We start from the raw sequence: 13,613 nt of genomic DNA, 5'->3' as shown, positions 1-13,613 counted from the left end.
GCTGGAATCAAGATTGCTGGGAGAAATACCAATAACCTCAGATATGCAGATGATACCACCTTTATGGCAGAAAGTGAAGAGGAACTCAAAAGCCTCTTGATGAAAGTGAAAGAGGAGAGTGAAAAAGTTGGCTTAAAACTCAACATTCAGAAAACGAAGATCATGGCATTTGGTCCCATCACTTCATGGGAAATAGATGGGGAAACAGTGGAAACAGTGTCAGACTTTATTTTTCTGGGCTCCAAAATCACTACAGATGACTGGAGCCATGAAATTAAAAGATGCTTACTCCTTGGAAGGAAAGTTATGACCAACCTAGATAGCATATTGAAAAGCAGAGACATTACTTTGCCAACAAAGGTCCATCTAGTCAAGGCTATGGTTTTTCCATTGGTCATGTATGGATGCGAGAATTGGACTGTGAAGAAAGCTAAGTGCTGAAGAATTGATGCTTTTGAACTGTGGTGTTGGAGAGGACTCTTGAGAGTCCTTTGGACTGTAAGGAGATACAACTAGTCCATTCTAAAGGAAATCGGTCCTGGGTGTTCATTGGAAGGACTGATGCTAAAGCTGAAACTCCAATACTTTGGCTACCTCATGAGAAGAGTTGACTCCTGGAAAAGACTCTGATGCTGGGAGGGATTAGGGGCAGGAGGAGAAGGGGACGACAGAGGATGAGATGGCTGGATGGCATCACTGACTCGATGGACGTGAGTCTGAGTGAACTCCAGGAGTTGGTAATGGACAGGGAAGCCTGGTGTGCTGCCATTCATGGGGTCTCAAAAAGTCGGATACGACCGAGCAACTGAACTCAACTGATACATGTATCCCTTCTCTCCCAAATCCCCCTTCTATTTTTCGCTTTTTCAGGGGAATTATCTTGATCTTTTAATTGGGAGTGGTTCCTCTGCTTCTTCATTTTACTTATATTTCTTTTACTCCCTGGATTTAAGATAAACAATTATCTACTGCAGTCTTTACTCAATATGTGCTGATTGTTATGTTGTTGATAGCAGATGTGACTGGTGTTGAGAGACTGAACTGGATACTGAGCAGGTCTCTTTGCTCTGTAGTTATCACCGAGGTATCAGGGGTCAGGTCTGCCTCCTAGTTGTTAGCATAGCAGCCCTCAGGTCCATTCTGAGCTGCATTGTGAGATAGGTGGGACTGGAGCACTCCCACCTGCAGAGGAGCCTCTAAGTATTCCTTTCCCAGAGCTGTCCACTGGGGAGTGCGCTCTGTGGTGCTCAGTGTTTGCGCTCACAAAGTACACTGTTGTTGGCACTTCCATTGGCCCCACCTCCACTGCTGAAATGCAGGCAATCTGCGCTGGTGTTCCTCAGGGTGCAGTGTTCACAAAGCTGCAGCACGGATCCTTGGGTGCCAATGTGTTGAAGAAGTCAGGAACCCAGAACACAGTACTTGGACCTTCTGTGGGAGCACTGGAACCAACCCAGACCCTGGCCCTGCTTCTGTGTGCACGCTCCCGCAAAGCCCACAGATGCTGAGGCTGGACCCATCCCAGACACTGGAGTACCTGTTGTCTTGCTGGCAGAGCTCACAGAGGCAGCAACAAGAAAGAGGCGGCTATGGTGGATCTAGCCCTTTCCTCGCTTGTGCATTAATAGTGGGATTTCAGTGGCAGTACATGTCCACTGTACTGTGAGCATGCCAAAAGTGAGGTTGCTATGGTGGGCCCTGGCCCTCCATCCTTGCATACCTTAGTGAGGACATTTTGCTTCTGTGATGGGGCCATGCTTCCTCCATGTACAGCTCCCCTCCACGCCCCATCCAACCCCTTGTGGACCATACCACACTCAAGCCACTTCAGGCTGTTTCTGTGCAGCCAACCCCAATACTCTGAAGCCCAGGGTTCAGCACCCAGACCCTGCATGTACCGGCAGGTGCATATATGGGCTGAGGATCTCAGTGAGGTAGCATGGATCCCTTGTGACCTCTGCCACCCCACCTAGTCTTTTCCTACAATTGGGTTACCTCTGTGGTTCACTGTTGAGTCTCTGCCCCAATTATGGCTACCCTAGATACAGTGCCATGCTGTGATGTGGAGTAAGCAGGGCCTGGGAATTAACTTAGATTAGGCTAAGGTGTGTGATTGGACAGTGACCTCTCTCTTCCCTTCCTGGGGTGCCAGTGTACATATGCTGTTTATGAGTGGAATCCAAGAGTCTTACTGGCATTCTGTTGGTCTCAGTGGTCCTCCAACAAGACAAGAGGGTTTGTTTCTATATCTCTGTTCTTTATAAAGATGCTTTTATACTTTCTGGATCACTAGCCCCTTTTCTTTACCTCAGTTCTATCATTCTACTGCTAATATGCCCACTTATGTCTACTATCAATTACATTAAATTTTGCAGTTAGAGTAACTGAAATGTACAAAAGGGAGCAGACATTGAATAAGAGGATTACTATTTGAGCATTTTATAGATTAGAAAGACTACTGATATCGGTCAGATATGACTGGGATAACATCAGAAACAAGAACTGCATTTTAGTTTTTTTTAGTACTAGGAATTTAAACATAAACCTGAAATGAAACCAACTGACTCACACTGAAGTAAATACAAAGTAAACCAATGATTTTGACTTGAGATGTCTGGTTCAGTGGTCTGATGGAATGTCACAACAAGCTAAGTCACTGCAAACAATGGTTTCCTGGCTGTGACCATCAGCTGTCACTTCTAACATAGCAGAATCATTTTAAGGGAATGGGAAAAGTGAGCACCACTTCTTACCGTGTTCTCCCTCGTACTGCCAGTCTCCCTCTGCCTGCGTCCTGGATGTAGCAGAGACCATGCACCAACCAGGACAGGGTAGGTAGGCCAACAGGGAGGAGCCAATCACTCTGTTCACCTACAGCCAGACTCACCCCTACAGCACTTCCTGTGGCTCTAGCCTGGACTCCTGTACAGGAATCTGGCTCTGGAAGTGGCAGCTGGAGAGGGTAATAAGACCTCCTACTGCATGAAATTGGGTGAATGAATGGGTGAGCTGCAGGGGTCACTTGCATAGGGACCAAGAGTGATAAAGAAACAACTCATTCAGGCAGATGCTTTTGATACCTAACTCCTAAACTTGCCTGTGGCACGAGGAATGCCATCTCCTATGGGAGAGAAGAGGGTGAGAGGCCATATTCTCACTACTGAGTCTTTCTAGGAGCCAGGGCTTCAAACCACAGACTCCTGGTTCCTTCTCTCAACCACCCCCTCTACTCTCCACTCTCAGTCCTTGTGCTTCTTCTTTGTCTTCTTCTTTACTGATCTGCTGTCCTTTGATGTGTGCCTTGTCCTCTTGCCTGTATCACTCTCAGAGTCTGAGCTGTCGGAGTCAGATGACTTCCTGTCTCTATGTTTACTTTTCTCCTTTCTTTTTCTAGAAGAATTTCTCATGGGGTCAGGCTTTTCAAACTCTGTTGACTTTGCCTTTTCCTTCTCTTCCTCATAGGAGAGTACTTGGTCCCACCTGGTTGCATGAAACAATCCTTTGCAAAGTGGCTTTTACAGCAACACTTCTTGCAGGTAGCGTTCAGGACAGCCTCAAGGGTGATCTTCTGCCCAGTGTAATCCTGGAAGGACCGCCTCCGCCTCTCTTCTTGCTCAATGATAATGTTGTTGGGATCAAGGTCCTTCCCAGTCCCTTAGTTGACAGCCTTCATGGAGAAGGATAATTTTATCCTATCATTTTTTGTCTCTCAGCCAGTAAACTTCATCCACACTTTGTCTCCAACATCTACTATCTCAGAGGGCTTATCCACGCAATAGGATGACATGTGAGTTCAAATCAGACCTTGCTTCTGACAGCCTGGAATTTTGATAAAGGCTCCATAGTCTATGACTTAGCAACCTCTCCTTGGAAAACAGTGTAGAGAGCAGGCAAGTTCCCCATGGTCTCGGGTCTTCCTGAATTCATCCTTAATGTTCTATAGCTCCTCCATTTCTCTTCTGCTAAAGCTAATTGAAGTGTTTTGGTGTCAGCCTCTGGTCTTCCCCTTGCAGCATTAATGACAGATTTTTAATCACACAGAACTACCTCTTGTCCCTAAAATATAATTCCAGAAATCAAGAATGGAAACCCATTATCCAAAAATATTGTATTTACTTCCTTAAATCATAATTTTCTTGGTTTCAAGGTCAGCTGTAGGACACAAACAAATGAAAGAAAAGAAACAAAAAATAAAGCTGGATGTATGGAGGTATAAATTTAAATAATCTCATTTTATATATGTTTTATTATAGTAGTTAACATCTAAATTTATTTCCTACAATCAGCAAGAAATAAAGAGTTTGAGATTAAATCAGATTAGATTATATTTTGAGTATTCTGTTGGTCACTTTGTGCAATAAACGGGGGGAGTACATGCTATTTGTTTGAAGAACATCTGTCCTACCCTTGCAACAACATCAACGTTCAAGTTAGTGTCAACAAGCCCAAGTGAATTGCTTTTGAAATGTCATGAGCCTACATTTCTCTTTCAAGGCCACTAACAGAGAAAGAATTTTTGAAAAATTACCAAAAGAAGATAAATCTGCAAAGGAAAATGAGTAAAAGTCATGTAACACAGAAAAAATAGCATTTAAAACAGAGAAATATGATCACAAAAATCATTTAATAACTGAAAATATACAATGTTATGTAAATCTAGGTTGCTTATTATAAAAAATAATTTATTGATTGAAATAAAATTCATTACTTGAAATATTTTGAATATTTCAGGTTGTGTTCCAGTTATCTTGATGTTAAGGAAAAAAGAATTTATATTTAAAAACTAGTTCCCACACACAATGATCTCAAAGATAAAACACTTTAATATTATAATAACATCCTGGAAGAGTTATTGGAGCAAATTGTTGAAGTAAGGTGAAACAGGTGGCATTATGGAATAAAAATAGTTTCCAGTAAAGAAGGGAAAATGAAGGGAGTTCACATATACTAAGCCTTGGTATAAAATACTGTGCTATACTCTTATCTCATTATTTTATTTTACCCCCTCCCCCTGAAAAATGAACACTGCTCTAGAGTTACAGGTGTGGAAGGCAAGGTTCAATGACAGTCCGTGAAAGAGCTATAGATTTCTATCTCCAAAGTCCCTGTTCTTTGCATGAAAGCATAAATATCTGGAGTTTAGCCTATCATATATTTTAAACAGTAAATAACAATTTCATGCCCAATATAGTCATGAATAAGCTCCAGCACTAACTGAATCACCAGGGTGAATTCCCAGAGTTCATCAGGTCATTTTTATTTATAAGGATATTAACTTGATACTGAGAGTGTACATGCAGGAATCACGTCTTGCAGCAGTGTATAGTTTCCAATGAGGCACTTTGCCAAGGATACTTTGTCTTTCTCTTAACCATGGAGACTGGAAATGCAGAAAGGTGGTAAAATTTTTTGAATTAAGTAGATAATGAAAAATGCACATAAAAGATAAAAATTGTTGCATGTCCAGGGGCGTCTGTACAATCTTAAGTGTATCTAAGACTCCTTAACCATCTCCAGAAATTCTAAAATAATCCATATATAGATAAGTCTGTGATACCAAATCAGTTCAGTTCAGTCGCTCAGTCCTGTCCAACTCTTGGAGACCCCATGGACTGCAGCACGCCAGGCTCCCCTGTCCATCACCAACTCCTGGAGCTTGCTCAAACTCATTTCTATCGAGTTGGTGATGCCATCCGACCATCTCATCCTCTGTCATCCCCTTCTCCTCCTGCCTTCAATCTTTCCCAGGATCAGGGTCTTTTTGAATGTGTTAGTTATTTGCATCAGGTGGCCCAAGTATTGGAGTTTCAGCTTCAACATCAGTCCTTCCAATGAGTATTCAGGACTGATTTCCCTTAGAACTGACTGGTTGGATTCCCTTGCAGTCCAAGGACTTTCAAGAGTCTTCTCCAACACCACAGTTCAAAAGAATCAATTCTTCAGCTCTCAGCTTTCTTTATAGTCCAACTCTCACATCCATACATGACTACTGGAAAAATCATAGCTTTGACTAGACGGACCTTATTTGCCTTTGACTAGAGGCAAATAATGTCTCTGCTCTTTAATATGCTGTCTAGGGCATAGCTTTTCTTCCAAGGAGCAAGTGTCTTTAAATTTCATGGCTGCAGTCATCATCTGCAGTGATTTTGGAACCCAAGAAAATAAAGTCTGTCACTGTTTACATTGTTTCTCCATTTATTTGCCATGGATACGAAATAGCAGCTATAATATTTACTTTAATGGTTAATTCTTCCAAATAAATGACCAAAAGTGTACCACAGTGACATTCAAAACTGTAGCATTCAAGATTTTTCATAGACAGCTCTTCCCTTTGCTGACTACCCGTTCTCTTTACCCTAAATCATTACCTAAATCTTGCTTATGGAAACTGCACTAAAATAAATATTTAACTGAACAACTGAATATGGTCAAATCAGTGATTCTAAGGTAACTCAAGGGCTTAGAAATTATTACAGTATGTCTCTGATATGTGCTTAGTAATTTGGTTAACAGAGGGCAGATAGCTCTTTAAACAGTTTATAAAATACTGTTAAAAAATTCTAGACCTTAATATTTGCTTCATATCTATGGAGAAATGAAAGATTATTCCATAAACAGTGTTAGAAAAAGAGGGTAGTCACCTGGAGAAAAATGATATGTTGCATTTTTACCTCACCTTTTCTCTAAAATTGGACTCATATGTCAGGATTTATAAGAGGGGGGAAAAGCAAGAATCAAAATAGTGTGCATAAAATGCAGCATGAACATATATTACAATCTGAAAAAATAGCATTCTACTGAAAACCATATATATATTTATATTTATGTTACATATGTTACATATATGCACTATACACACCCACCCATATGCACACACCAGGTATTATTTCTAGAGTCTTTTCCTTTTTACTCCTGCTGAACTTTATGAGGCATTCATCTTGGAAGGCTGCTTGGTCCAGAAGAAAGAACTAGAATAAGAATTAGTAGCTCTGTATATGGAGAAGGCAATGGCACCCTACTCCAGTACTGTTGCCTGGAAAATCCCATGGACGGAGGAGCCTGGTAGGCGTCGCTCAGAGTTGGACATGACTGAGCGACTTCACTTTCACTTTTCACTTTCATGCATTGGAGAAGGAAATGGCAACCCACTCCAGTGTTCTTGCCTGGAGAATCCCAGGGACGGGGGAGCCTGGTAGGCTGCCGTCTCAGGGGTCGCACAGAGTCAGACATGACTGAAGCGACTTAGTAGCAGCAGCTCTGTATACAAGTCTCAGCTTTAACATTTCCTGACCATATAATCTTGGGTAAGTTCTTGAACCTCTTTGTCTCAGTTTACCTCAAGTATAAAGCAAAGATTAAAAAACCTTATTTTAATAAAATTCAGTGTGTCATAGTAGCCTCAAAACCTCTCATTGACTTACTAGGACATACTGACTTTTAATCTTTGTTTAAACCTTATTTTAATAAAAGTCAGTGAGTCCTAGTAAGTCAAGTCAGGGGTTTTGAGGCTACAAACCTAAGTCTAAGGGTTTGCTTTGTTATTTCTTGGTTTTGGGTCCTTGAAAAGTGACTTAAACCATTTACACTTTATTTTCACAACTGATATCGAGGATAATATCTATCTACTAGTGGTGCCAATAAAAACAATGAGGCTCAGAAAGTTTAAATGATTTATTCAGAGATGTAAGATAGTGACAGACAGAAAAGTCTACATCTGTTGTCTGATTAAATTTAACCTATTCACAACATTGGCTACCCAGGTGGCTCACTGGTAAAGAATCTGCCCGCCAAGCAGAAAACCCAGGCTTGATTCCTGGGTCAGGACCATCCCCTGGAGGAGGAAATGCCAACCCACTCCAGTATTGCTGCCTGGGAAATCCCATAAGAGAACCTAGTGGGCTACAGTCCGTGGGCTCACAAAAGAGTCAGACACAACTTAGCGACTAAACAACAACAAATTCATAACATTGTAGATCATATTTTCAAACAAAATGTCCTTGATAGCAATATAAAAAGATAAGGACACACATAAATTTTCTTAAATTGCTCTAGATTAGCATGAATAGTACAACTCTAATTATATAACTAAGAAGATTCTTACATACTTTGGGGATTTACAATATATTGACTTCAGAGTTTCTTATTAACATTTAACTGCCTTAAAAGCAGTGAAAGCTTGAAACACCATATCATTAATTTTTAATGACATATTTTCTATCTCTTTGAAAAGAAATATTATTTAGCAAAATAATTTGAAAATCAAAATATGCAGGATTTATTTTTGTATTGGGTTTTTGTGAGAGAGAAGGATTTGGAGGTAATCTTCAGGATAACTAAACATAAATGGCACAACACAGGCTGTAAATTAGTATTAATAACTTGAATATATTTTAGCTTTGGCTAACAGCATATGTCCCTTTCTACACATTCTTTAAATTCAACTTGTTTTGGGATATTTGAAATAATTCTAATATTTGCTTTTCTCAAATTAAAACAGTACAACAAATGCTATATAATAAACATGATTCTGGCTGTAGAACCCTGACAATTCACAGTCAATCTGGCTAAGAAACTGTATACTAATTAATACAAACGGTTATCTTGAAGAACTCATATTTAGAGCATCAATGTAAAACGTACCCAATGCCAAAGTCAAATTTAAGGCTATCAAATAGTTTTGTTGTTTAAATGTTTCCTTTGGTTATGACATTTTTCCCACTACCATCACATTCAATTAGTAAATTTATTTTATCAGGATGAGTTACACTTCATCCTTACTATCTAAAAGACATATTTTCACATACATAAACATCAGTCAGAAATCAATGTCAAATTATGGAAACTCATTTGAATAAAGAGAAAACTAAAGGGAGTAGATGACAGTACCATATACCCATAATTGCTAAAATAAAAGTTTGAAAGCTGAGTTGATACACAAAAAAATATAATGGAATATTATTATTAAAGATAAGAGTAGAAAAAAGTCTTAGTACACTATTTTTCTTTTTTTTAATTCATTAGTTGTTCTGTCATGTCTGACTCTTTGCAATCCCATGGACTATAGCCCTACAGGTTCCTCTATCCATGGGATTTTCCAGGCAAGAATACTGGAATGGGTTGCCATTTTCTTCTCCAGGGGATCTTCCTCACCCAAGGGCTGAACCTGGGTCTCCCTGCATTACAGGCAAATTCTTTACCAACTGAGCCACTAGGGAAGCCCATATAGTACAATATAGTGAGCTACAGAAGGAATTCTTTCCATTCAGGTAGAAGATGTTTTAAGTAAAAGACTATGAAATGAAATAAACAGCACTACAAGGTGGTTAATAGATGCTTGTTTAAGGACCAGGTAAATAACCATAATACATTCCTTACTTCCAAGCTCTACTCAGAATTTAGAAACAAGTATTTGAAAAAAACATTTCAAGATCTCTGAGTATTCTTGGTCACTGAGTTAGAACATGTTTTTAATCACTGAACCTATGCGATAATTAATGATAAAACACAGATCAAGAACATGTATTTATTGAATCAAGGGCATTATCAAATTTACTTTCATTTTTATGCAAATATAAATGAAATAAAGCCATAAATTAAAGGGTTGTTAGCATTGTGTTTTGATTTTGTATAGGCTTGCTGGGTAAAGATCTGAATTTTATGATGCTTCATAGTGTTTACCCTCTATCACATATTCAGTCCACAACTTCTAGAATAAGTATGTCTTGAATATCCTAAATAACTGTAAAGTGCAGGAGTTACATAATTTACAGAAATAACGAGGCAATATACATGGCATTCTGTGGTTTCATCAAACATGCCTAAAAGTGAGATAAAAAGCATTCTGATTATGACTTATAAAGATGCTTTCCACAGCATTCTTTATTTCCTTTGTCAAAACTGTTGGGACTGTCATTTTTTTTTAATAGACAAAACTCAAATGTAGTTATTAGATGTTATGCCTTAAAGGATAATGTCTTCAAGTGTGGAACTTCAAATGAAGACTTAAAGAAGGCCATGTAAGAGTATCATGAAAATTAATTTGCTTACAGAAAGATGTAAGCAATCAGATCTGAAGACATTCATACTATCACAATAGCCAAGCTATCAGAAGATAGTTGATAAAAGCAGATGTCCCAACCCATTCTCTGAGGCTTTCTGCTATCTAGGTTCAATAAAAATCAATGGGAAAATTAATTTCAATTGGCAAAGAGTAAAAGATATTTCCTCACATCATTAATATGTATCAAGTATTTCATCACTGTAACTGTATAGACAAAACTTACTCAAATGTTTACTTAAAATGGGTACATTTTACCACATGTAAATTTCCTCTTAAAAAGCTGCATTTCAAAAGTTTATAGGAATTGTAGAAATACTGTGAATAAGAATCTAAGACTCACCCATATATAGTAACCAGGGTCATGAACTCCTTCCAGATTCAGTCGTGAAGACTTTTACAAACATGCCTACATCAAACTAACTGAACATTAATACTGTTTCAGTATTCACCAGATGTATGTGGTCATAAAAAGGCCTGTTCAGGGTCCACACATAGATTTTAGGACCTATCAAATCTGTATGTTTAACAACTTTATGACGTGATTACTAGAATTTGCACATTTGAAAAACAGGGTTTTTGTTTCTCCAGTCCTGATTATGATTATTTTTCTACTCAGTTTTTCAAGCAAAATTCTTTCAGCTTTAGTTTCTATTACTCGGTGAAATGTCCACAGTTTTATGGACTTCTGCTTTCCAGAATCCAAATATTGGGGTATGTACTGACAACATCCTAATCAAGAATTCAAAAAAGAATAAATACTATAAAAGGCTAAAGATCTCCTACTTTGGTTCATTACATCAGGTAATGGAGTGAAAGGAAATAAAAATATGGCATTGGCACTTCCAATGTCACCTTCCTAGGTATAAAGGTATTAAGGTTATGAACTTTGGTCAAAAACAAAGAAAAAGCTTCAAGCACTTTAGAAGCAATTTAATATCTTGAAACAAAACATGAACAAAAACCAAAAAGGACTTTATAATTTCGCTGGTGCTAGTGGTTCAGTCACTCAGTCATGTGTAACTCTTTGCAACCCCATGGACTGCAGCCTGCCAGGCTCCTCTGTCCATGGAATTCTCCAGGCAAGAATACTGGAGTGGCTAGCCATTCCCTTCTCTAGGGGATATTTCTGACCCAGAGATTGAACCTGGGCCTCCTGCATTGCAGGCAAATTCTTTACTGTCTGAGCCACCAGGAAAGCTCTGTGTGAGTGTGTGTGTGTGTGTGTGTGTGTGTGTATACATACATATATATATATATATATATATGTATATGTATATATACAGACATGGACTATATACCCCATGAAGTATATAGGGGTCACACAGAGTCAGACACGATTGAGCAACTTTCACAAAAAATATGTATATTCCTACCAGGGAAGCCTAATAAGCCTTTTTTTTTTTTTTCTTTTTTAGGAAGAGTCTGTTAACCAAAGAATTGCTTTATTAATACAAATTATTAATACATACCCAAAATGTAAAGTGCTAAGAAATTTAAATATCTAAGTCATAGCAAACAGGTGGCAATTCAACATCCAGAGTCGACAGAATGCTTGAGAGAGACTGCAACAGATTAGACTCCCACAGAGGAGGAGACATCTTCAGAGGCGAAAAGGGGCCCACGTGTAACAGCTGTTCAAGCTCCCTCTCCTCATCAAGGATCATGAGAGGCACTCCATTCAAGGGGAGGTGTGCGATCTGGTGCTCCTCAGGCAGGTTAAAATTCTCAAAATCTAGTGGATTGAAGGGAAAGAATTTTTCTATTTCCGAATAGGTGTCATCTGAGGCAGGAACATAACTTTTTGCTTTAACAGTCTTCTCAGCAATCTTTTTGGTAAAGAAAGTTGTCTGTTTCTGTCTGAGCGGTCCATTCATCTTAACCAATTTTTCTGTAGCTCTGTTGACAGTTCCCAAAGTCTTTCTGGCAGCTTTTGATAAAGCTGGTGGAGCATCAAACATTTGTCAACACGTGGCATTGAAACCTGAGATCTTCCATCTAAAGCTTTGACTAAAGGCATAGACCCCATGTTCAGCCTGTCCTTCGGAGCCACATGGGTGCATGGTTCATATATACATGTGTATATATATATATATATATATATATATATATATATATACACTATTCCTCCTTCTCTCTCTTCCTTCTCTCCATCTATCCACACAGAAGTAGTTTTCTAAGAGTATTTCCTGGCTGGCAAAACTGGTGGTAAGGAAGAAATAAGGAGAGAAGGGGTCTTATTAATATATATGTAAGAACAGTGATGTAGAATTTTAAAATTTTAATGTGATCACAAATATTTATGTTTTTAAAACTGGGGAAAAGAGACCAGACAACTAAGGAGTAACAATGCATCATTTTGTTGAAATTCTTTTATTCTTTATCTGTTTTGCATAATATTTTGCTTCCTGCCTACCATTGCTGTCTTTCTTCTCTCTCCCTGACTCCTGACTTTTCATTCTACTTCACACTTTCTTGTTTCTTGCATTTATTAATCCGTATATAATATGATTGCTTTCTCTTCAGGTGAACAGCTTATCAAGTTTTTATAGTTACGTACTTTAAATATTTTGGAGGACAAGATTTGACGTAAAGTGGATACCACTTAATAACAAGCTGTATTTAATTGCATTTACCTCTACTTGCTTTAAACTGATCTTTGTCCAGTACAAAAATCCTATGATAACCATCCATAAAAATTATGAGATAGCACACACAATTTCAGGGTCAGCTTTTCTGCACGTGGTTGAAAACACATGCTCTTCCGAGGCATATACATTAAGTAAAACCCAAGATTTAGAATACAAATACTCTTAGAATATAAGTCTGTCAGACTTTGCAAGGGAAAGATAAATATTTCATTTATTCAATTTGTTCTTGCCTTTAAAAGAAAAATACTTTTGAGAATGGCTGATAAAGAACATCCAGCACTTGTTTTCATGGAAATCGATGCTCTGTGAAGCCATTTACTAAACAGCACCTTGATTGCCTGAAAGAGTCAATGTGTCTTATAAAGAGAGGTTTCCAGGAAGCACAAAGAAGGTCTTGTACAACATTTACGCAGTGCCATTTTTTTAAAATAGGTTAAATAATTTGTTAACATGGTTTTTCTTTCAAAACATTTTGAAAATAGAAGACTTTTAAAGTTGAATAATCATTTTAGCAAGGTGAATCCTTCAGAGATAACAGAAAATTCTTGGGAGATACAATTAAAGTTATGACAAAGTACAAATTAAAAATTGAGCACATACTTCACTATGAAAGCTTCCATATATCTAAGATATAATTCTGAAGAAACTTACATAATAAAGCTGTCATTTCTTAGACAATGTCATTTCATGAAATTACAGACTTTTCTTATCACGGTTATATTTTATTAAAATTATAAATTTACTTTCTCATTCACAATGGTTTTAGTCACCAGTTTTAATTTTGATACTCTCTTAAGTCTCAGAAAATATATATATTGTACAATATAAGTAGTAGGTATGTTGTGTATATATGTAACATGTATACAGGTATATGTGAATAGATAAAACAATCATATAGGTATGTG

General features: G+C 38.0%; 2 pseudogenes; both read right to left on the bottom strand.

Annotated features, from left to right (window-relative positions):
• Positions 1-3,239: 3,239 nt before the first annotated feature.
• LOC123334466 lies at positions 3,240-3,843 on the bottom strand (annotated as a pseudogene).
• Positions 3,844-11,483: 7,640 nt separating this feature from the next.
• On the bottom strand, positions 11,484-12,128 carry LOC102405063 (annotated as a pseudogene).
• Between the last annotated feature and the right edge of the window lie 1,485 nt (positions 12,129-13,613).

Source organism: Bubalus bubalis, chromosome 1 (genome assembly GCF_019923935.1).
Source record: "Bubalus bubalis isolate 160015118507 breed Murrah chromosome 1, NDDB_SH_1, whole genome shotgun sequence".
NCBI classification, from domain to species: domain Eukaryota; kingdom Metazoa; phylum Chordata; class Mammalia; order Artiodactyla; family Bovidae; genus Bubalus; species Bubalus bubalis.
This window is presented reverse-complemented; position numbering and strand designations above follow the sequence as displayed.